The sequence below is a fragment of the Choloepus didactylus genome, chromosome 4 (assembly GCF_015220235.1).
Source record: "Choloepus didactylus isolate mChoDid1 chromosome 4, mChoDid1.pri, whole genome shotgun sequence".
In the NCBI taxonomy this organism is placed as follows: Eukaryota; Metazoa; Chordata; class Mammalia; order Pilosa; family Megalonychidae; genus Choloepus; species Choloepus didactylus.
In genome coordinates this window covers 147,068,183-147,091,508 of record NC_051310.1, presented here as the reverse complement: position 1 = coordinate 147,091,508, position 23,326 = coordinate 147,068,183, and positions in this window count along the sequence as shown.

Below are 23,326 nucleotides of genomic sequence, written 5' to 3'. Positions count from 1 at the left end.
GGGGCAAAGTTTGTGCACAGAGGAGCTATTTTCAGCTACTCTGCTCTCTGGTAGGCAAAGAGCTTGCTGGGTCTTGCTCCCCTCTCCAAAGTGGCCTAAGTGGTTGTTTTTAGGCTCTTGCTTCTATTTGTGAGATGGTCTCTATTTGGGCTCAACTATGCTCATCTCCCCACTTTCTGCCACTGTCATCACTATCCACATCATGATCCACCTCTTCCAGGTGGGATATTCACACATAGACTTCCACCCTTCGCAGTGGGATTGGCTTCCTTTTCCCCTCTCATCCTCCACCCAACAGCAGAAGAGCAAGGGGCCCTACTTTGATATTCCACTTGCAATAGGTAGATGTCTCCTGGTGGGTTCTGCTCACAGACCAAAGCTCTGCCTGGCAGTGAGTTTGTAATTAAAACATGTCTTTGGTCCTGTTGGATGGAGCAAAACTGATGACTATAGGAATCACTTTATACAGTGTGCAAAGTCTAACTGAAAGATTGGTAGAAAAGGGGAATGGAGTCTCCTTTATTTCCAGCAGGTGACAGTTTTCTATATCCTCTTTCCTCCCCTAAGGATTTGCTTTTGGTTTCTGGTCATCTGCCCCCAACCCTAACTGGATCACAACTCCCCTGAAGACAGAATACCAAGAGTAGAGCAGGGAGAGTCTCGAAATCAATGTTATGCCTACTTCTCCTGTTCATCTATCATGTGAAGAAAAATCTTGTGCCTGCCCTGCTTGCCTGAGTGAAATATTTTAAAAATTTACAAGCACTTTATTGATAAGAATAAATAACATATATGTATAAATGTCTTTGCAAGAGGTCATATGCCTAATAGTAAAGCTTTGCTGTTTTCATATCAATTATTTCCTATTCTTTCTGTCTTCTTGACAATATAAGGACGGGGTGAAATTTTTGAGATGTTTTATTATTGTTTGTTTTGTTGTAAAATTATATGCACTCATTGCCAAAAATAAATCAGATAATACAGAAAAATATAAGAAGTATAAAGATTACACAAATAATCCTACCATCCACAGATCATTAATATTTCAGTGTTGAGCCTTTCAGTATACATTTGTTGAGCATTTCAATATACATTTTAACATATATTGTAAAAAAAAAGATCACATTGTTTTGTAACCAGATTTTTAACAAGATACTCCCAGCATACAATATTAGAATATATAGATTGTACTTTAACCTTTATTTTTAATGCTAGCATGTTATTCCATTACAGAGATATTTTATTTAACTAATTCCTTATTGAAGGAAATTTTAATTTTTAGAAATATTCACAAGAATTTATACAATGAATCTATACACTTTTTAACTAAAGCCAAATTATCTTCCAGAAAGATTTTAAGAGAATAGAAATTATTATCACTTCCTATGCACAAAGGAGGGAAAGGCATAGAGAAGCATAAAGAGGTACAATGGCTTGATGAAGGTTATTCAATTATTCACTGAAGGTGTTTGCAGATACATCTGTTAAACAACCTTAAAAGAGATGTTTTAAAGTTTGAGAGACCCATAGAAATCACTCACTCCAAGTCTCCAATTTTTATAGATGAGGCAATTGAATAAGGAGGATTTGTAATCCTTGAACCCAAGGGTCTCTCACTGGTCTCTCCTTGAATTGAAGGGTGGTGTCTGCAACTTGACATGGAACCATCCTGCCAGTTCAGTACTATAAGCTTTAAATTTTTGCTAATGATTCTATATTTTTCTGGTAATCCAGTCCTTTCCATAACAAATTAGCTAGTGCCATTCTCTTAGACCAGCAGTTAGGTTGCAGACAGGATCTTAAATCTGGCGTCTTAATTTTATCTTATCCTTTTAAGCTAGAAGCAGTTCTCTTTAAGTGTCTTCCAGACCTAGGATTCAGCGATGGTCTTTAGACTTTTCCCTCCATGAAATCCTGTACAGTCATTACCGTGGCCCTCCCTGGTGACCACTAGGCGTCAGACTTTTCCATCCCTCCTCCAACTGGGTTGCTTTCTCAGTAATTAACTCCTTTGCTCACAGTCATTAGGTCTTATCTCAGGGGACTTCTTTATCATCACATGAACATGGTCATTATGATGTAGAATCCTAGGAGATTTCAGTAGGGCTGATTAAGTCCGGCTGTCTCCTAGTTACTAACTTTCCAACAGAGTTCGTCATACATAGCCTAAACCTAAACTGATGGGTGGTAGAAGAAAGACCAACCAATAATCATGCCTTGCATCATCAGCAGGCACCAAATACAAATGCTCTTGCAAAGAGCAGCTACTTAATAAATAGTAGTAGACTGAGGAACGAGACTAGCTCGCCCAACAGCCCTGTCCCTATAGCTGAAATCTATAAATCATTTAGATCTATTTTAATTTGTCTAGGAAATCACCATGCCCCATGCCCGAAGAAATGATATTTCCCATTCATTTATTTTTAATTTTGACTAATGCTGCCAAGATTTCTTAAGATAATAATGTCTCTATAAAATATGACTATAAAACAATCAGACAAACTTCCCAAGACCCACAAGAAAGTAAATTTTATTGATCTGGGATATATTACTCTTTATATACCCATTTTACAGATGAAGAAGCACAACATGATAACTGCCCCCCATCTTATCTTTACTGTCACCACACACAAGGTATTAATGAGGCACAAGTTTGTACACAGAGGTAGTCCAGATTATAAGGGCATTCAGAGTAACTGAGATTGGATTTCTCTTCTTAATTTACATAGGCTCAGTATGTTTGTCTCTTTAGCCCTTCCTCAAAAGAACGATGGTGTCCATAACTTGACATGGAGCCCACCTGCCTTTATACTGGCTTATGTAACATCTTGTAGCGGCCTCAAATTTAAGGAAATCTGGGTTATTTTGGCATGTCTACCTTCTTCAACGAAGAAGAAGAATTAACCCAAGAAAAGAAAGGAAATATGCTAATTACCTATTCAATTAATTTTTCATTAGCATCAGACACCACAAATTTACATAACTGAAGAGATATTCTATGTTAAATATGGAAACCATTTACACCCACAGAAATGGCATAAAAATATGATCTGCAACTAAGAAGAACTACAGATGAACTAGACCTTGATGACCTGTGAGCAACTCTTTGCTGTTTGTCAAGACCTTTGCACGACTCCAATAAATCTTCCTAGTGCTTGGAAGCTTGTCAAACATGAGCAGTTTCTCGGATGTGGGCTTTCTTCTCTCTAAGCCAAACTCGGCAAATAAATTCATTAACCTCTCCCCCACGTGGGACATGACTCCCAGGGGAGTGAATCTCCTTAGTGATGTGGGACATGACTCCCAGGAATGACTGACCCTGGCAGCGAGGGATTGAAAGTGCCTTCTTGACCAAAAGGGGGAAAAGAAGAGTAACAAAATAAGGTTACAGTGGCTAAGAGATTTCATATAGAGTTGAGAGGCTATCCTGGAGGTTACTCTTATGCAAGCTCCAACGAGATATCCCAAATGGATACAGTATGCCAAGCCCTAACTAACAGTAGTTCCGAAATACCTAGGTCCCTAACTGAGACTCTATAAAAGTTTCACTCACTAAGTTTTATCTCTCAGAAACTTAAATCCACCAGAGTGTTCCTATGCCAGACAAATCCTGAAACCCAGAGGCAACAGCCTCTTCAAGAACAACAACTAGCTACAGCTCCCTTCCCCATAATATCAACACCCGTTTTCAATATGAACAAGTTAGGGTGGTCACTGCCTAGACACCCCTGTAGATCAAGAACAAGAGGAAAGGGTAGCATCGGGCAAGATAGGATTTAACAAAGGATTACGAATACTGAATCTTTATATAAATTTTTTTTAAATGCTGCAGTATAGGAATAGCTAGAAAGAAATAGCTGAAATAGTGGAATGTTCGTATAACATTCTTTGAAAATTGCTCATAAATGCTGCAGTATAGGAATAGCTAGAAAGAAATAGCTGAAATAGTGGAATGTTCGTATAACATTCTTTGAAAATTGCTCAATTACTACTGTTAAAATGTACTTTGAATGTTATCACCTTTATTATATATCTTATATTTCACAATAAAGAAACAAGTGAAACTGTGGAACTTTAACCCATAACATCCTTTGAAATTTGCTAACTACGTATTAAATTGTACTTTGAAAGTTATCACCATTATGTATATATGTTAATTTTCACAATTAAAAAATGTGTTTTAAACAGTATGAGCAGCCTGTTTTTCTGACTGGTGTCAACAAAACCTATTTTGAGTAAAAATAGTAATAATGTAAAAATTCATTAAGTGAAACATAGAGAATCCTAGTCCTAGAGGTGAAAATACTTTTCTGTTAGTGATAAATGCATTCTCCCTTTTCCTTTCCATTAACACACACTTTTTTATTTTGGATTTTTTTAAAAATTCAGTTTAATTGAGATATGTTCACATACCATACAATCATCCATGGTGTACAATCAACTGTTCACAGTACCATCTTATAGTTGTGCATTCATCACTCCAAACTATTTTTGAACATTTTCCTTACACCAGAAAGAATCAGAATCAGAATAAAAAATAAAAACAAAAAAAGAACACCCGCATCATCCCTACACCCCCCATTCCACCCTATTTTTCATTCAGTCCTATTTTTCATTCAGTTTTTGTCCCCAATTTTCTACTCATCCATCCATACACTGGATAAAGGGAGTACGATCCACAAGGTTTTCACAGTCACACTGTCACCTCTTGTAAGCTATGTTGTTATACAATCGTCTTCAAGGGTCAAGGCTACTGGGTTGGAGTTTGGTAGTTTCAGGTATTTACTTCTAGCTAAAGTAACACGAAAAAGTGTTATCTATATAGTGCGTAAGAATGTCCCCCAGAGTGACCTCTCGACTCCATTTGAAATCTCTCAGCTGCTGAAGCTTCATTTTGTTTCATTTTGCATCCCCCTTTTGGTCAAGAAGATGTTCTCAATCCCATTATGCCAGGTCCAGATTCATCCCCGGGAGTCATATAATTTGGATTTTTTTTAAAGTATTATTTCCCAAACCAGCAAACAACAGCAGCAACAACAACAACTGTCAGGTCTTCATGGCTCGTGAGTCTCAGGCCTTCCTTTTCAATTAGCACTGCCAGGCACCAAACTACTCCATTCTAGATTCTTCTCCCCCTTCCTAAGAACTGCTCCAAGTGGCTCTAGGAGTTGCATTTTTTTTTTTTTCTTTTTCTACAGCCCCTAAAAAGCATTGAGTCACTAATTCACCCAAACACCGGGCGGCGCCTCTCCTAACAGCCCAGCACCCAGGCGGCTGCTCCTTCAGGTGAGTCCAGCTCTCTCCATGTGAATCATCTGAAAACCTGGACTGGGCAGCTCATCTCTTGAACACCCATTCCATTCCCATAAAGATATGTTCTGAATAAATATCCAGCAACCATACTGACTTCAGTAGAAAAAAAAGATCTAGGCATCTCTTTTAGAGCTAGGCTAAAGGATTGGCTTCTGGTACACATGAATAGGGCAGCCCCAAGGTCAGGCACTTTAAAAAATATGAGCATTGGGATATCCAGAACACTTTGTTTCTCTACCAAAAGCCACATATTGCACTGGGAATTGTGGGAGGTCTAGAGATGGAAATCTGCGTTCTGATTTGGGAAACTAAGATCTGGACTGGGAACAGGAGTTTCCAGAACATATTCCTACCAAGGACACAAGCACATCTCTAGATCTTCTTCACTTGAGTTAAGAAACTAACAAACTCCTTAGTTTGTTGGGTTCCCCATCGCCTGCAACCAGAAACGTCTTTGCAGAGGAGGGGCACCTGAACTCGACCTGGAAGTATGGAGAAAGTTTCAGAAAGTGGGAATAGGAAATGGGGAATTGGGTGGATGTGGACAGGAAAAGTATAATCTGTATTTGGAAATTTTGAGTATCTCTGTTTGGTGGGAGTATGGGGTTTAAGAAGACAGTAAATGGACTAAGCCTTGAAAGGGATGCTGGGAATTTATTGGAAAAACTCTTAAATACCAAACTTTGGAGTCTGGATTTGAGTAGGTAGTCAATGGGGGATCACTGAAGTTTCTCTGATAGGGGAGCATATGATTAAAGCAGTGCAGTGGGAAGGCTAATATAGAAGGGGGTTCAGGTTGGCTTAGGAGGGGGCTGGGACAGGAGGCAGGGAAGCAGACGAAGAGGATCTTGTAAGCATCTAGTTCTAAGTTCATAAAGGCTAGAACTCAGTGGTGCTTGAGGGAATGGAAAGGAAGGGGGGTGTTATACACCAGGAAAAGGACTCATTTCAACCCTAAGGCACTCACAAGCTCAGAAGAATGGAAAGGTGATCATTTCAACTTATGATGTCTAAGAGTAGTAATGAGATTGATTTTCAGATGTAGTTTATGGAATTACCCTCCTTATTATATAAGTGCATTTAAAAAGTGGATATAATTTGATTATTGGTGGGCGTTTATGTATGAAGGCATGCGCAGAAGGAGGAGAGCCAGGCTAGTCTGCAGGGCCCAGAGGAGAAAGGGTTCCTGGCTCTCTGGTCTCATCAGTTCACAGCACAACATTTTCCAACCTGGGGGAAGGTCACTTTCCCCTCAAATGACTGGAGTGTTCTAAATGCTGCACTGTGCAATGCCCCAAGCACATTTAGCAGATGGAGCAAAGGGGGTGGGAGGGACTTTTGAAAAACTCACTACTATTTCAGTAATTTGATATTCCTATGAAGCATTTACAAGCTGGACTTTACACCCATCCACAGCTCAGAGATGCAGACAACCTGTGCTCCCCTTGTTGGAAAAAGGCACAGCCTCATACGGCTTCCTTATGAGGCTTAAAAAATATATATTCGAATAGGACGGCAGTTAAAACTAAAATTCTTAAGTGTCTCAGAAATCATCACATTCAGGCACACATCACTTTATGTGAATCCAGCCCTAATTTCTCATTGTCTGATGTCAAATTTCAATGCTGTTTTTTTTTTTTTTCCTTCATTTCAAAATGAGGACCTTAAACTCAGAATCTTTTATGTTCATCCCAATCCCTACATCTCTGATCAGCTATCACTCATCTTAACAGATACAGAAGCTGGTAAGTTGGTGGGAAACCAGAATAATTACCTCTTTAATGTTAATTTCTATACATTTAATTTTGGTCAAATGAAAACTGGATACAACATGGTTATAGTGGCAACCACATGAGGACTTGAGATAGTCTGTGTAAAAGGACTTCCTTGGTACATATCAGCCACGTGTGTATGACAGCTAGCATATGAGAGAGGACCAAAAGCATAGCACTTCTCTGCCCTCACTCAAGGAAAGCATGTGAATGGGACACAGACCTGTGCCCTCTGCCCCACACAGGTGCTCTGGGAACCTGGAGCTAGAGAAGGACTTAGAAATAAATGTAAATACAGGTCAGGATTTTCTGGAATAAATACTGACTAGTAAGACCTCAGTGAGGGTGTTTGAGTTGGTGTAGCTAGATATGGCTGTGTCTGGCTGTTTTGCACAATGTTAAGTTGAAATAATGGATCCATTTGTTCTTTAGACTCCTATACACAACAGCAACCTCCTGGATCTTTTGGGTTTCCCAAAAGAAGTCACAGAATGCTGGTACATTTCACTGTACTGCATATAGATAGATATGTGTAACCTCATTGCTAAGAATGAGGCACTGAGAATCACCCTCATTCATCTTAAGGACAATGCAATGCCAAAGCAGTTGACAGCAGGTTCCAAATTCTGCACACTAACTAGGTTGAAATGCAACAGCATGTCATCATGAATCATTTCCGGAGTGTCTGCTGCATGCAGGGCACTACACTTGAAGTTCAGAGAAGTATTTCATTCATTCAGTCAATTATTCAACAAGTATTTATTGATCAGCTCCTCTCTGCCAGACATTAGGGACTCAGCAGTTAAGAAAACAACATGGGGTATACCCAATAGTATTAATTTATGTAATGACAAGGCCATTTTTGCACCACAGACAATTCCAGGCTGTTGCTTAATCCCTCCTGCCTTAAAAGAGATTGTAGAGGTAGGAATAAAGCCATGGCATATGTCTCTCAGCCAAAACGACTTTCCCCCGGCAATGCTTGTCAACTTCTTGGAAGATCTTAGGATCATAGCCTCAGCATTTCCCAACTTCCTCTTCTCCCTACCTTACAACATCCCTAAAAGAGACAATATCACTCTCCTTTCAAACATTGGGAACCGGGACACAGAAGGGTAGAAGAGGTTTTCTCAAATCACATAGAAGGGTAGAGGCAGAACCAGAATTCTTGTTTCTGTGAACTGCATCAAACAGGGTATCATGAACATGATTTTCAATGAAGAGAGATAATAACAGCAATCAATGGCCTTTAAGATTTGCCTCCTCGATGCCATAAGAGAAATATCAATTATGTTGGAAAAAACAGTAAAGGATGAAGAGGATAACCAGTCAACAAGTTAATCCATTAGAAATAATCCATAGGACCTGTTTGAGCTCATTCATAGAAGGACTCAGGGGTATTTTGAGTTAAGCTGCAGGGAAGATGGGAACGGCTTCATCAACCTGAACACCTCCAATGAGAGCCTGAGGATTTGGTCACCATTTTCTCAGACCAACAGTACATAAAGCATGTTCAGCAACATGAATTAAGTCCTCCCTTAAACCTTATTACCAGCACCTTATTACCCTGCCCCTTGATTGGCTAAGCAGGAAAAACAGTTCCAGACTTGGAAAATCCACATCCACGTGCATAACAATCATCTCTGAGGACTGTACTCTTTGTAAACAGATGAGGGAAGCCACGTGGCAAACCGACGCATTTCCTCCTGACCGAGCTGTTTCTGTGGCTCAAGAGACTCAGAGAGGGTGAACAGACAAGCCCTCACTGCCTCGAGCCATCTCTCCAGCTGTCGGACTGCTTGGACAGAGACCAGTTAGTACATGGTGTTTCTTTCCCTTGGGCCTTCCTTAGTGACCACACGCTGTCCCTCCTCCTTCAGAACAAGACCCTGCTGCTCCTGAGGCAGGAACCTCAGAGCCCTGGGCATGTTTGAAGTTCTCGTGTGCAGATCATTGTGCTTACTGGATTGACTTACATTTTTCATTTAACTTGGAGTGTTTAATCATTTAACCCAGACTGTCCAGGTGAGGCCACTATTTGATAGAAGGGACCAGAATATTTTGATGTCATTCTATCTATTAAGAGTGGGTTTTGTGGAGGAGGAGTATTGTGGTAGATTGAATCATGTCCCCAAAAAGATATGTTCAAGCCCTAACTCCCGGAACTGCAGATGTAAACTCATTTATTAATGGGACCTTTGAAGATCCCATGTGGATGAGGCCAAATTGAATCAGGGTAGGCCTTAATCCAATACGACTGAAGTTCTTACAAGCAGAGGAAATTCAGTTACAATTAGTTGGTAGATGCAAGATGTACAGGAGAAAGATCATTACATGATGGAAGCAGAGGTGCATCTACAAGTGAAGGAACCCCAAGATTTATCTGCAAGCCAGCACAAGATTGCTACAGGCTCCAGGAGAAGGCACAGCCTCCCAATACCTTGATGCTGGATTTCTAGCCTCCAACCTGTGAGTCAGTAAGTTCCTATTTATGCTAACCATGTCTGGTATTTGTCGTAGCAGCCCTGGCAAACCAAGATAAGAATTACATTAATAAAAGTTAAAAATCAGTGCAGAAATGGTGTAGCAAGAGCAAATCTTTCAGAAATTCTGAAAAGGTTTACTAGATAGCTTATTGCTAAAATAAACATGTTATTAGGTTTATGAGTAGCTTCTTGATTGCTTGAAGAAGAACCAAGCAACACTGAACTGAATTTAGTTTTTTAAAACACCAAAATTGCCTTTCATTTGAATGGTCAAACAGTGGCTTTACCAGTGAGCTGAACAGAAAATTGCATATACTATGTTTTCAGGGGCACCTGAAATATACCCCTTTCTACAAAGCAGTCACACCCCTCTTCCCTCCACCCATCCTTCCCAGTTTCACCTTTCCTAGGCTTGTCTTTTAAAATGTAAATATCCCTAAAAGGGGTCCTACATCAACCCATAATATCTTACTGGTCGTGAAATTTTCACTTTGCTTTCTTCTCTGTTAGGTGGTCCCAGTCCCACAGGAGAGCTCCTGGTATGGGGAAGGGAGTAGTGGATAGGATAACATTGGAGGAAAGGGTGAGGAAAGAGGGACAAAGAGGTCCAGAAAGAGACTTGGAGAAGATTAAAGAAACAAAGTTCCCCACCCTGCCTACAGGAGCCCCACATTAAGCTAAGCATAAATCCATCAATATGACTAAAGAAAACTCTCCTTTCTAAGTACAACATGTTGTTTCCACATGATGTCTCCTGGGGTTTCATTCTGACAATACCTCTAAATTTCTCCAAATCGTTATTGAAAGATAAAATAAACCTGAAGAACTGGTGTTTAGATCATCTCTGTGTCCCATGTATGTGTATGCCCATGCACATAGCTGTTACCGTGTTCCCTCTGAGGTGAGGCTGACGTCCCCACAGCCTCTGGAATAAATTGGGACCAAGCTTTGCAATAGTTAATTTACTATAAATAAATACGCCAGGCAATGCAAGCAACTTACCAGGCTCTTCACCATAAATGTCCTACGTGAAAACTGACCCCTGTTTGACACCTCAGCTATTTTAAAGCTACATGTAAAAATTCCTCAGCTCTGCCAATCTGTAAGGGCTAAATTGTCCTTGCTTCTGTGCTCTGTGGGACTCTCCTGACAAGTAAAGCTGGTGTTTGAGAATAATTAGGTTCTGCTCTGGAGGAGGAGGTAAATGTCAAGAGCTTATTATTTCTGGTCACCTTGTTAGACATTTATATTGAAATGCTGCAGAAAATAACACAGACATGCAGAATCTTCAAGTCAACAAGACTACTTGCATTGGCTAAAGAGAAATTAATTCATTTATTTCAAAGCATCTAGCTGTTAAGTTTTAGAGCATGGACTCTATGTAAATCAGAAATATACCAGATTAGTTTCTTTGTAGAGGACTGAACAAAAAGTCTAGGTCTCACTGTATAAACAAATTGGGTGTTATCTGATATAGGTGAACATTTTACATGGGTGCTACTCTCCCCTTTGATAGAATGTTATAGATCTTATGCATATTATTCAGCCTTTGCCTCTCCCTCCACCCCCACAGCAGTTCAAGTATGTAAGCCATTGAGAGGAGGTTCATAGCAAAAGCGATTTTGTTAGAATGAATGAAATCTTGTTTTTAATTCACAATCCCCTGAATAGAATATGAAGCTCAGGAGAAATCATTGTATCTGCTGCTAATAAGTTCAGAATAGTTGCATACTTCCAGATCCAAATCACAAAGTGATTAACCCTTAGATAAATTGCATGTAAATTAATAAAATGGTGGAATATTACTTTTTATGTGAAGACTACAGTTGTGGTAGTATGAGGAGAGAAAAATCCCTAATACTGAGCCAAACAAAAAAACGTGAAGTATAGATTTCTACAAGCACTAATCCAGAACTCTTACTCCATCTGGTATACCACACTAAAGAACTGCCCAATCAGTTGGCATGTCAGGGCCTCCTGGCTCTGGGCTGAAGTACTGAGGTTGTGTGCTCTATTTCATTATGCCATTACCAATGGGACAAGCAATTTGAGGAGTGCTCAATGTTGAGAGTGAGCATATTTCAGCTTGAGCTAGTAAGAGCACTTAGCCACAAGTTATAGGATGAAGACGGTAAATTAGAATGTGCAGATTCATAGGTCTCCAAGAAAGCTTTATAGCATTCCTTTAACATTTTGTACTCCATACATAGGCAAAGGATTTTACTAACATTCTCTTTCTCTTTCTCCCTCCAATTATCCTGCATGTAACTGATTAGCTGGTCAGAACTATAGCTCCTCATTTACACTTAGAGATATCACAAGACGAAGAGGTTAAATGATTTGTTCAAGGTCAGCAAGCAGAGTTGGATTTAGAAATGTCTGCTTCTTAATTCTCTGGGCACTGAGCCAGTCTGCCTCTCCTCATTTTAACTTGAATGTCAAATATCTTTATTTGAATTAATTTCTTTAACAGTTTTATTGCGATATATTCACATACCATACAATCCATCCAAGGTTTACAATCAGTGGCTTTTAGTTTAATCACAAAGTTGTACATTCATCACCACAATCAATTTTAGAACATTTTCATTATCCAAAAAGAAAAACCCAATATCCCTCAGCAGTCAGCACTCAATCCCTCTATCCTTGCACAGTCCTATGTAGCCACTAATCTAATTCTGTCTCTATAGATTTATTTATATATAAAGAATACTAAAATATTATTGTTGCCAATAGTCCATAATTTGTATTAGGTGTATTTTCCCCCGTATACTACTCTATTGTTAACACCTTGAAAAAATGATGTACATTTGTTATAGTTCATGAAAGAACATTCTTATATTTGTACTATTCACCACAGACATCATCCACCACAGGGTTCACTATGTTGTACAGTCCCATGTTTTATCCTCTAGCTTTCCTTCTAGTAACGTACATGACCTAAAACAACCCTTTCATCCACATTCACACACATAATTCAGTACTGTTAATTATGCTCACAGTAATGTGCTACCATCACTTCTATCCATTTCCAAATATTTACAATCAACCTAAATAGAAATTCTGCACGAATTAAGCATCAATTCCCCATTGTCTATCCCCATTCTATCTCCTAGTTACCTATATTCTAGATTCTAACTTTGAGTTTGCTAATTATACTTAGTTCATGTTAGTGAGATCACACAATATTTGTCCTTTTGTTTATGGCTTATTTCACTCAACATAATGTTCCCCAGGTTCATCCATGTCGTCATATGCATCAGGACTTCATTCCTTCTTACTGCTGAACAGTATTCCTTTGTAAGCATATGCCACATTTTGCTTATCCTTTCATCAGTTGATGGATGCTAGTGTTGCTTCCATCTTTTGACAATTTTGAATAATGCTGCTACAAACATTGCTGTGTAAATGTCTGTTCATGTCCCTGCTTTCAGTTCTTCTGGGAATATACCTAGTAATGGGATTGCTGGATCATATAGCAATTCTAAACCCACAAAACTGTCTTCCACAGTGGCTGCACAATTTTACATTCCCACCAGCAGTTAATGAGTGTTTCTCTTTCTCCACATCCTCTCCAACACTTGCAGCTTTCTGTTTTTTTAATAGTGGTCATTCTAGTGGGTGTGAAATGATATCTCATTGTGGTTTTGATTTGCGTTTCCCTAATAGCTAGCATCTTTTCATGTGCCTTTGGCCATTTGTATTTACTCTTTGGAAAAATGTCTATTCAAGTCTTTTCTATTTTTAATTGGGTTGTTTGTGTTTTTATTGTTGAGTTGCAGTATTTCTTTACATATTCTGGATATTAAACCCTTATCAGATATGTGGTTTCCAAATATTTTTTCCCATGGTGTAGGCTCCCTTTTCACTTTCTTGACAATGTCCTTTGAAGCACAGTTTTTTATTTTGGGGAAGTCTCATTTGTCTATTTTTTTCTTTTGTTGCTTGTGCTTTGGGTGTAAAATCTAAGAAATCACTGCCTACCTCAAGATCTTGAAGATGCTTCCTTACATTTTCTTCCTGTAGTTTTATAGTCCTGATTCTTCTATTTAGGTCTTTGATCTGTCTTGATTCATTTGTGTTTAAGGTGTGAAATAGGAGTCCTCTTTCATTCTTTAGGATATAGATATCCTGTTCATTCAGCACCATTTATTGAAGAGACTGTTCTGCCCCAGTTGGATGGACTTGGCAGCCTTGTGAAATCTCAGTTGACCATAGATGTGAGGGTCTATTTCTGAACTCGCGATTCAATTCCATTTGTCAGTATATCTATCTTTATGCCAGTGCCATGCTCTTTTGACAACTGTAGCTTTATAATAAGCTTTAAAGTCTGGAAGTGTAAGAAGATATTTTTAGGTGTAAAGGCCCCTTGCCCTTCAATTAAATTTGATAATTAGCTATTTGAGTTCTGCAAAGTAGGCTGTTGGAATTTTGATTGGGAATGCTTTGAATCCATAAGTTGATTTGACATCATAATGATATTTAGCCTTCTAATCCATGAACATAGAATGTCCTTCCAAATATTTAGGTCCTCTTTGATTTCTTTAAGCAATGCTTTGTAGATTTCTGAATACAGGTCCTTTACATTCTTGGTTAAATTTATTCCTAGGTAGTTGATTCTTTTAGTTATTGTAAACGGAATTTTTTTCTTTAGTTCCTCCTCAGATTGTTCATTACTAGTGTATAGAAACACAACTGATTTTTGTAGGTGATCTTGTATCCCACCAATTTGCCAACTCTGATAGCTTAGTTGTAGATTTTGGGGAATTTTCTATATTCAGGATCACATCATCAGCAAATGGTAAACGTTTTACTTCTTCCTTTCCAATTTGGGTGTCTTTTATTTCTTTTTCTTGCCTAACTACTCTTGCTAGAACTTCTAGCACAGTGTTTAATAACAGTGGTGTGCCAGTTTGAATGTATTGTGTCCCCCTAATGCCATTATCTTTGATGTAGTCTTGTGGGGCAGATGTTTTGGTGCTGATTAGATTTGCTTGGAATGTGCCCCACCCAGCTGTGGGTGATGACTCTGATGAGATATTCCCATGGAGGCATGGCCCCACCCATTCAGGGTGGGCCTTGATTAGTGGAGCCGTATAAATGAGCTGACTCAAAGAGAAGGAACTCAGTGCAGCTGTGAGTGACGTTTTGAAGAGGAGCAAGCTTTCTAGAGAGGAATGTCCTGGGAGAAAGCCATTTTGAAACCAGAACTTTGGAGCAGACACCAGCCATGTGCCTTCCCAGCTAACAGAGGTTTTCCGGATGCCACTGGCCATCCTCCAGTGAAGGTACCCGATTACTGATGTGTTACCTTGGACACTTTATGGCCTTAAGACTGTAACTGTGTAGCCAAATAAACCCCCTTTTTATAAAAGCCAATCCATCTCTGGTGTTTTGCATTCCGCAGCATTAGCAAACTAGAACAAGTGGTAACAATGGGCACCCTTCTCTTGCCCCAGACCTTAAAGGAAAGTTTTCAGTCTTTCACCATTGAGTACAATGTTAGCTGTGGGTTTTTCATATATGCTCTTAATCATATTGAGGAAGCTTCCTTCTATCCCTATCTTTCAAAGTGTTTGCTATCAAGAAAAGATAAAGGATTTTTGTCAAATGCCTTTTCTGCATCAATCAAGATGATCATCTGATTCTTCCCCTTCAATTTTTTAACATGGTGTGTTACAGTACTTGATTTTCTTGTGTTTGGTGATCCTTGAATGCCTGTGATAAAACCCACATGATCACAGTGCATAACTTTTTGATGTATTGTTGGATTCAATTTGCAAGTGTTTTGTTGAGGATTTTTGAATCTTTTCTTATTAGAGAAATTGGTCTCCAATTTTCTTTTCTTGTATCATTATCTGGCTTTGGTATTAGGGTGATGTTGGCTTCATATGATGTGTTAGGTGGTGTTCCCTCCTCTTCAATTTTTTGGAAGAGTTTGAGTGGGATTGGTATTAATTCTTCTTGGAATGATTGGTAGAATTCACCTGTGAAGCCATGTGGTCCTAGCTTTTCCCTCGTTAGGAGGTTTTTGATGACTGACTCAATCTTTTTACTTGCAATTGGTCTGTTGAGGTGGTACATGCTCTCTAGACTCAGTGTAGTTTGCTCATGTGTTTCCAGGAATTTGTCGATTTCATCTAAGTTTTCTAATGTGTTGCACACAGTTATTGACAGTTTCCTCTTATGATCCTTTTTATTTCTGTGGGGTCAGTAGTGAGGTCCCCCATCTCGTTTCTGATTTTATTTATCTGCTTCTTCTCTTTTTTCTTTGTCAGTCTAGCTAAGGCTTCAATTTTACTTATCTTCTCAAAGAACCAGCTTTTAATTTTGTTTATTCTCTCTACTGTTTTTGTATTTTCTCTCCACTGTTTTTGTATTTTCAAATTTCTTCAGATATCTGTGCTATTTCATCCCTTCTGCTTGCTTTGGGATTAGTTTGCTGCTCTTTTTCTAGTTCCTCCAGGTGTGCAGTTACGTTTTTAATTTTAGTTCTTTCTTCTTTTCTAATGTAGGCATTTAGGGCTATAAATTTCCCTATTAGCACTCTCTTCGCTGCATCCCCAAAGTGTTGATATGTTGTGTTCCCATTTTCATTTGTCTCAAGATATTTACTAATTTCTCTTGTAATTTCTTCTTCGACCCACGGGTTAGCAGTGTGTTGTTTAACCTCCATATGTTTGTGAATTTGCACTTTCTCCACCTGTTAGTTATTTCCAGCTTCATTCCATTATGGTCAGAAAAAGTCCTTCGGATAATTTCAATCTTTTAAAATTTATTGAGACCTGTTTTGTGACCCAACATGTGATCTATTCTGGAGAATGATCCATGAGCACTTCAGAAGAATGTATATCCTGCTGTTTGGGGGTGCAATGTTCTGTAGATATCTGTTAGGTCTAGTTTATTTTTCATATTATTCAAGTTCTCTTTTTCCTTGTTAATTCTCTGTCTAGATGTTCTATCTATTGATGACAGTGGTATATTGAAGTCTCCAACTATTATTGTAGCGATGCCTATTTCTCCCTTCAGTTTTGCCAGTGTTTACCTCATGAATTCTGCACCTGGTCAGGTGCATAAATATGTATGGTTGTTGTTTCTTCTTAGTGGATTGACCCTTTTCTTATTATATGGTATCCTTCTTTGTCTCATAAAGGTTTTGCATTTGAAGTCTATTTTGTCTGATATTAGTATAGCTACCCCAGCTCTTTTGTTTGTTTGTTTGTTTGTTTGTTACTGTTTGCATGGAATATTTTTTCCAACCTTTTGCTTTCAACCTATTTATGTTCTTGGATCTAACATGAGTCTCTTTATATACATGGATAATTTTTTTAATTCAATCTGCCAATCTGTGTCTTTTGATAGGGGGGTTTAATCTATTAACGTTCAATGTTATTACTGTAAAGGCAGTATTAAACCATTTTATCCCTTGGCTTCTATATGTCATATCTTATTTTTGTCTCCCTTTTTACCCTATTAGTTACCCTTACTGATAATCTCCATTTCTACACTCTCCTTCAAGCCTCTCTCACCTGTCTTTTCCTTTCAGCCTGTAGAACTCCTTTTAGTATTTCTTGTAGGGCAGGTCTTTTGTTGATGAATTCTCTCATTTCCCGTTTATCTGTGAATATTTTAAACACCCCCTCATTTTTTTAAATGCAATTTTATTGAGATATATTCACATACCATACACTCATCCAAAGTGCACAATCGATTGTTCACAGTATCATCATATAGTTGTGCATTCATCACTACAATCAATTTTTTGAACATTTTCATTACTCCAAGGAATAAAAAATAAAAATAAGGATAAAAAAGTAATAAAAATATGAAAGAACACCTAAACCATCTCAAACTTCTTCCCTCCCCTCATTATTCATTTACTTTTTGTTCCCTTTTTTTCAGCAGTTTCAGGTATTTCCTTCTAGCTATTCTAATACACTAATAATTAAAAATAGGTTATCTATATAATGCATAAGAATAACCTCCAGAATGACCTCTCAACTCTATTTGAAATCTCTCAGCCACTGAAACTTTATTTTGTTTCTTTTCTCTTCCCCCTTTTGGTCAAAAAGGCCTTCTCAGTCTCTTGATGCTGGGTACAGGCTCATACCTGGGAGTCATGTCCCATGTTGCAAGGGAGATTTACACCTCTGGGAGTCATGTCTCACATAGGGAGGAGGGCAGTGGGTTTACCTGCAGTGCTGGCTTAGAGAGAGAGGCCACATCTGAGTAATGAAAGAGGTACTTTGGGGGTGACTTTTAGGCATAATTATAAATAGGCTTAGCCTCTCCTTTGCAGTAAGAAGCTTCATAAGGCCAAGCCCCAAGATCGAGGGCTTGGCCTACTGCAATGGCTTGTGAGAATATCAAGGAATTCCCCAGGTGGGGAAGTTTAACATTACCACATTTTTCCCCAGTCCCTCATAGGGGCTTTCCAAAAACATTTTTATTCTGTGCCCAGATTACTCTGGGATGTATTGGGGCTTCATTCTAACTTGTACAAACGTACCATATCTCACTCTCTATTCAAGTTTCCATGTAATTATGGTGTTTGAATAAACTGACTATACAAGTTCAATTATATAGCATGCTACAGAAAATATAGATTTCCCACCAAATAAAAATCAATTCCTTTGGTCTCACACAAAAGTTAAAGTTTTAAAATACAGTCAATATCATCCTTTTCCCTTTAGTCTGGTTTACCTTAGTCCTAACCAAGACCATTTTGTTCGTATCTCTAATTAAAGTCTGACCTCTTTTTCAGCTTAACATTTGCTGTTTGGGGTAAAGCTGACACTCATAGCTGCCAAACTCTGGCCCTGAGTCTCAGGTGTCACACAGATAACCGAAGTGCCAGGGACTGACCAGGTTATACACAAACAGCTCATCATCTAAGAATTTAGAAATAGCCATTACAACTCATGAATAGATGTGACTTACAATCTAGGAATCTTTACAATAAGCCTTCCCCTGATAACCTTTGCTCTCAGATTCAATTCTCAAAGTTTGTACATTATAGTTAGTCCATATTAGTGAGGCATTACAATATTTATCTTTTTGATTCTGGCTTATTTCACTCAACATACTGTCCTCAAGGTCCATTCACCTAGGTGCATACCTCACAACTTCATTTCTTCTTGCTGCTGCTCAATATTCCATTGAATGTATACACCACAGTTCACCATTCCATTTATCGGTCAATGTATCCTTAGGTCACCACCATCCGTTGCAAATCATAAATACTACTGCCTTAAACACCAGTGTGCAATGTCCCTTCATGTCCCTGCTCTCAGTTCTTCCAAGTATATACCCAATAACAGAGTTGTAAGACCAGATGGGAACTTCATAGTTAGCTTCTCGTGGAACCACCACACTGCCCTCCACATGGCCTGCACTATTATACTTCCATAACAACAGTGAATAGGTACATCCCTCTCTCCACATTTTCTCCAGCACTTGTATATCTCTGCTTATTTTTTAAACTGTTTTATTCACACACCACACAATCCATTCTAAGTAAACAATCAATGATTCCAGGTATAGTCACATAGTTATGCTTTCACCTCCTCAACCTATATGAGGACATTTCCATTTCCTCCACAAAGAAAGAGGAAAAGGAGGGGGAAAAATGAAGAATGAAAATATAAAAGATAGAAGAAAAATAAAGTAAAATACAATGAAAAAGTCAGACTACACCACTACCACCAAGAATCCCATATCTCTCCCTTATAACCCCCTCTTACAGACATTTAGCTTTGGTATGTTGCCTTTTATTACAATCGGTGGAAGCATCTTACAATGTTACCTTTAACTATAAACTCTAGTTTGCACTGACTGTATTTTTTTCCCTTGCATCATCCAATTTTCAACACCTTGCAATATTGACATTCATTTGTTCTTCCTCTTTTAAAAACATTCATATATTTGTACATTTAATCACCATCATTGACCACTCTAGGTGTTGCTAAGTAATACAATCCCAGTCTTTATCTTCTATCTTTCCTTCTGGTGACATACATGCCCCTAGACTTCCTCTTTGAACCGTACTCACACTCATCTTTGTTCAGAGTACTTACAAGATTGTGCTACCATCACCAAGTATTATGCTATCCATTTCTGGATTTTTACAATCAATCCTGTTTACCCTTATGTACTCCTTCAGCATCAAATGCCCAGTTTCTAACCTCTTTCTATCTCCTGATAACCTGTGTTCTCAACTTTAACTCTCCAATTTTGCTCATCAATGTTAGTTCATATTAGTGAGTCCATAGAGTACACGTCCTTTTGTTTCTGGCAAATTTCACTCAACATGATGCCTACTATCTACCATTTTGACTTTTGGATTTTATAGGTCATATCATACTTTATTTTATTTTCCCTCTTTCTCTCTTTTTACTCTCACTAATAGTCTTCATTTCAACTCTCTTCTCCAAAATTCTCTCTCCTGTCTATCTGCCTATAGTGCTCCCTTTATTATTTCTTGTAGAGCAGATCTCTTGTTAACAAACTCTCTCAGTGTCTGAAAATATTTTAAACTCTCCCTCATTTTTGAAGGACTGTCTTGCCAAATCAATCTAGAATTCTTGGTTGGCAGTTTTTCTCTTTCCGTATCCTAAATATGTCATGCCACTGCCTTCTCGCCTCCATGGTTTCTACTAAGAAATCCTCACATAGTCTTATTAAGCTTCCTTTGTATGTGATGGATAGCTTTTCTCTTGCTACTTTCAGAATTCTCTTTGTTTTTGACATTTGATAATCTGATTATTAAGTGTCTTGGCATAGGTCTATTCAGATCTATCCTGTTTGGGGTACACTGCACTTCTTGGATCTGCAATTTTATGTCTTTTGTAAGAGAAAGGAAAGTTTCAGTGATTATTTCCTCCATTATTGTTTCTGCTCCTTTTCCTTCTCTTCTCCTTCTGGAACACCCATGACATATATATTCATGCACTTCATGTTGTTATTCAATTCCCTGAGACCTTGCTCATATTTTTCCATTCTTTTTCCCTATCTATTCTTTTGTGTGTAGGATTTCAGATGTCTTGTCCGCTATTCCTGAACCTTTTCTTTTGCCTCTTCAACTTTGCTGTTGTATGTCTCCATTGTGTTTTTCATCTCTTCTATTGTGCCTTTCATTTCCTTAAGTTCTGCCAATTGTTTTTTCAAACTTTCAATTTCTTCCTTATGTTCGTTCAATGTTTTCTTTATGTCCTTCATCTCTTTTGCCATATCTTCCCTCGACTCGTTAATTTTTTTTAATTGATTTAGTATATTTCTTTGGGATCTTTAATTAGTTATTTTAACTCCTGTATCTCATTTAAAGTGTAAGTTTATTCCTTTGACTGGGCCATATCTTTGTTTTTCTAGTGTGATTCATGATTTTTTTGTTGTCTAGGCATCTGGTTTCCTTGATTACCCCAATCAGATTTTCCCAGACCAGATGGGCCCTAGTCTCAGGAGGGTGTATTCTGTATCAGGTTTCCCTGAAGATGAGACCCAGCAGGTTGTCAGACTTTCCTGTGAGGCCTCTGGACATTGTGCTTCTCCTATCCTGCTCAGCAGGTGGCATTTGTTAGCCCACAGCTCCCCATTGGCATAAAGAGGTGTGTTGTCTTTAATTCTCAGTAGTCCCTGTCCCTGCTAGGAGCTGAGAGGGTCAGAAGACAAGCTTAAGCTGTTTCTGTGCCCCCATCCCCAGGCCCTCGGGTCTGAGTTCTCTGAGGGATGGCAGCCACTTGAGCTGGGCCCCACATCCCCATTTTCTTGGGAGATAAGCCCTTTATGGATTTATCTCCTACGTTTGACTTCTTCCTTTGTCTCTCTAATTATCTTAACTCCACCCTTGCCTGGGTCAGGGCTGAAAATTGAAAATGCCTGAGGCTTTTTCTAATGAGCTACTTAGAATGAGAGGGAAAATAAGGAAAAAAGAAAGAAATACCCTTTTCAGAACCAGTTCCCAGCCCCCAAGAACCAGAGTTGGTATCCAGTTCTATGTGTCCATTTTCTTGGCACACAGCTCTTTTCAGTATTCTGAGTTCAGCCACCTCCAAAAAGCCTCTATTTTTATTTATTTATGTATTTTATTTCCATCAGCCCTGCTTTCTCTCTTCCAGGAAAAGCCTTGGGTTCCTTTCCTGCTTGCTCTGGGTTTATTGGTGCTCCTAGCTTGTATTCAGTAGTCCAAATTTGTTAACTAAAACTGCAGTTAGAGCTTGATTGAGCTACATTCCCGTGTTCCCAGCAAGGACTGCTTCTTTTTCCCACAAGGAAGTTTTGCAACTCAGCCTGCCATGCCAGTGGGGGAGAAGTGCCAGCTCCACATTTTAGGGAGCTTTATTTACAGTTCTATGCTGCAACCTCAGCCATTCCACCTGTTCCAGTTTGGTATATGATGTGTGTTCAGTCACAGATGTCCCCCAACAGTTGTTACAGGCTATTTACTAGTTGTTCCTGGCTATATGCTAGTTGTTCCAGAGGACTAACTAAATTCCACACCTCCCTATGCTGCCATCTTGCCCCCCTCCACTACCTCATTTTTGAAGAACAGTTTTGCCAGATAAATAATTCCTGGCCAGCAGTTTTTCTCTTTCAGTACCCTAAATATATCATAGCACTGCCTTCTCACCTCCATGGTTTCTGATGAGAAATTGGCACTTAGTCTCATCGAGGATCCCTTGTATGTGATGATTCGCTTCTCTCTTGCTGCTTTCAGAATTCTCTCTTTTTCTTTGGCATTTGACATATTGATTAGTATGTGTCTCTGTGTAGGTCTATTAGGATTTATTCTGTTTGAAGTATGTTGTGCATCTTGGACATGTATATTTAAGTCTCTGATAAGAGTTAGAAAATTTTCAGCAATTATTTCCTTAAATATTCTTTCTGCCCCCTTTCCCTTCTCTTCCTCTTCTGGGATACCCATGATGTGCATGTTTGTGTAGCTTCATGCTTTCATTCCATTCCCTGAGACCCTGCTCAATTTTTTCCATTCTTTTCTCTATCTGTTCTTCTGTCTGTATGATTTCAGATGTCCTAGCTTCTAGTTTGCTGATCCTTTCTTCTGCCTTTTCAAATCTGCTGTTGTATGCCTCTAGTGTATTTTTAATCTCTTCTATTGTAACTTTCATTCTCCTAAGTTCTGTTATTTTTCTTTGCATGCTTTAAAATTCTTCTTTATGGTCATCCAATATTTTCTTAATATATTTTATCTCTTTAGTCATATTATCCTTCATCTCCTTGAATTGATTTAGATTTGTTTGGACATCTTTGATTAGTTGTTCCAAATTCTGTGTCTCCTCCAACTTTTTAATTTGTTTCTTTGACTGGGCCATATCTTCTAGTTTCTTAGCATGACTTGTAATTTTTTGCTGATGTCTAGGCATCTGATTATCCTGATGAGTTTACTCTTATAGTCAGTTTCTTTCTCTTATCTAGGGTTTTATTGTTGATTGGCTTTGAGTTAAAGCTCTTCTTTTACAATTGCTTCAACTTACCCTATATCTTTAGAATTGCCCATGTTTAACTGATCAAAACAGGGCCAGGGGCCCTTAAAGGGGGAGTAGACCAGTTCCAAAGGGCCCTGGGGAGAGAGTCAGAAAGGACACCAACACTTTTTTGTAGATTCCCAAAAGCTGTGCTTTCCTGGCTTTCCCAACAGAAGACACTCTCAGCAAACTATTCCCCACAGACCTAAGGAGGGAATGTGTTTTTTCAACCTCCAAAGCTGCCACCCTTGGTGGAGGTGGTATTGAAACAATG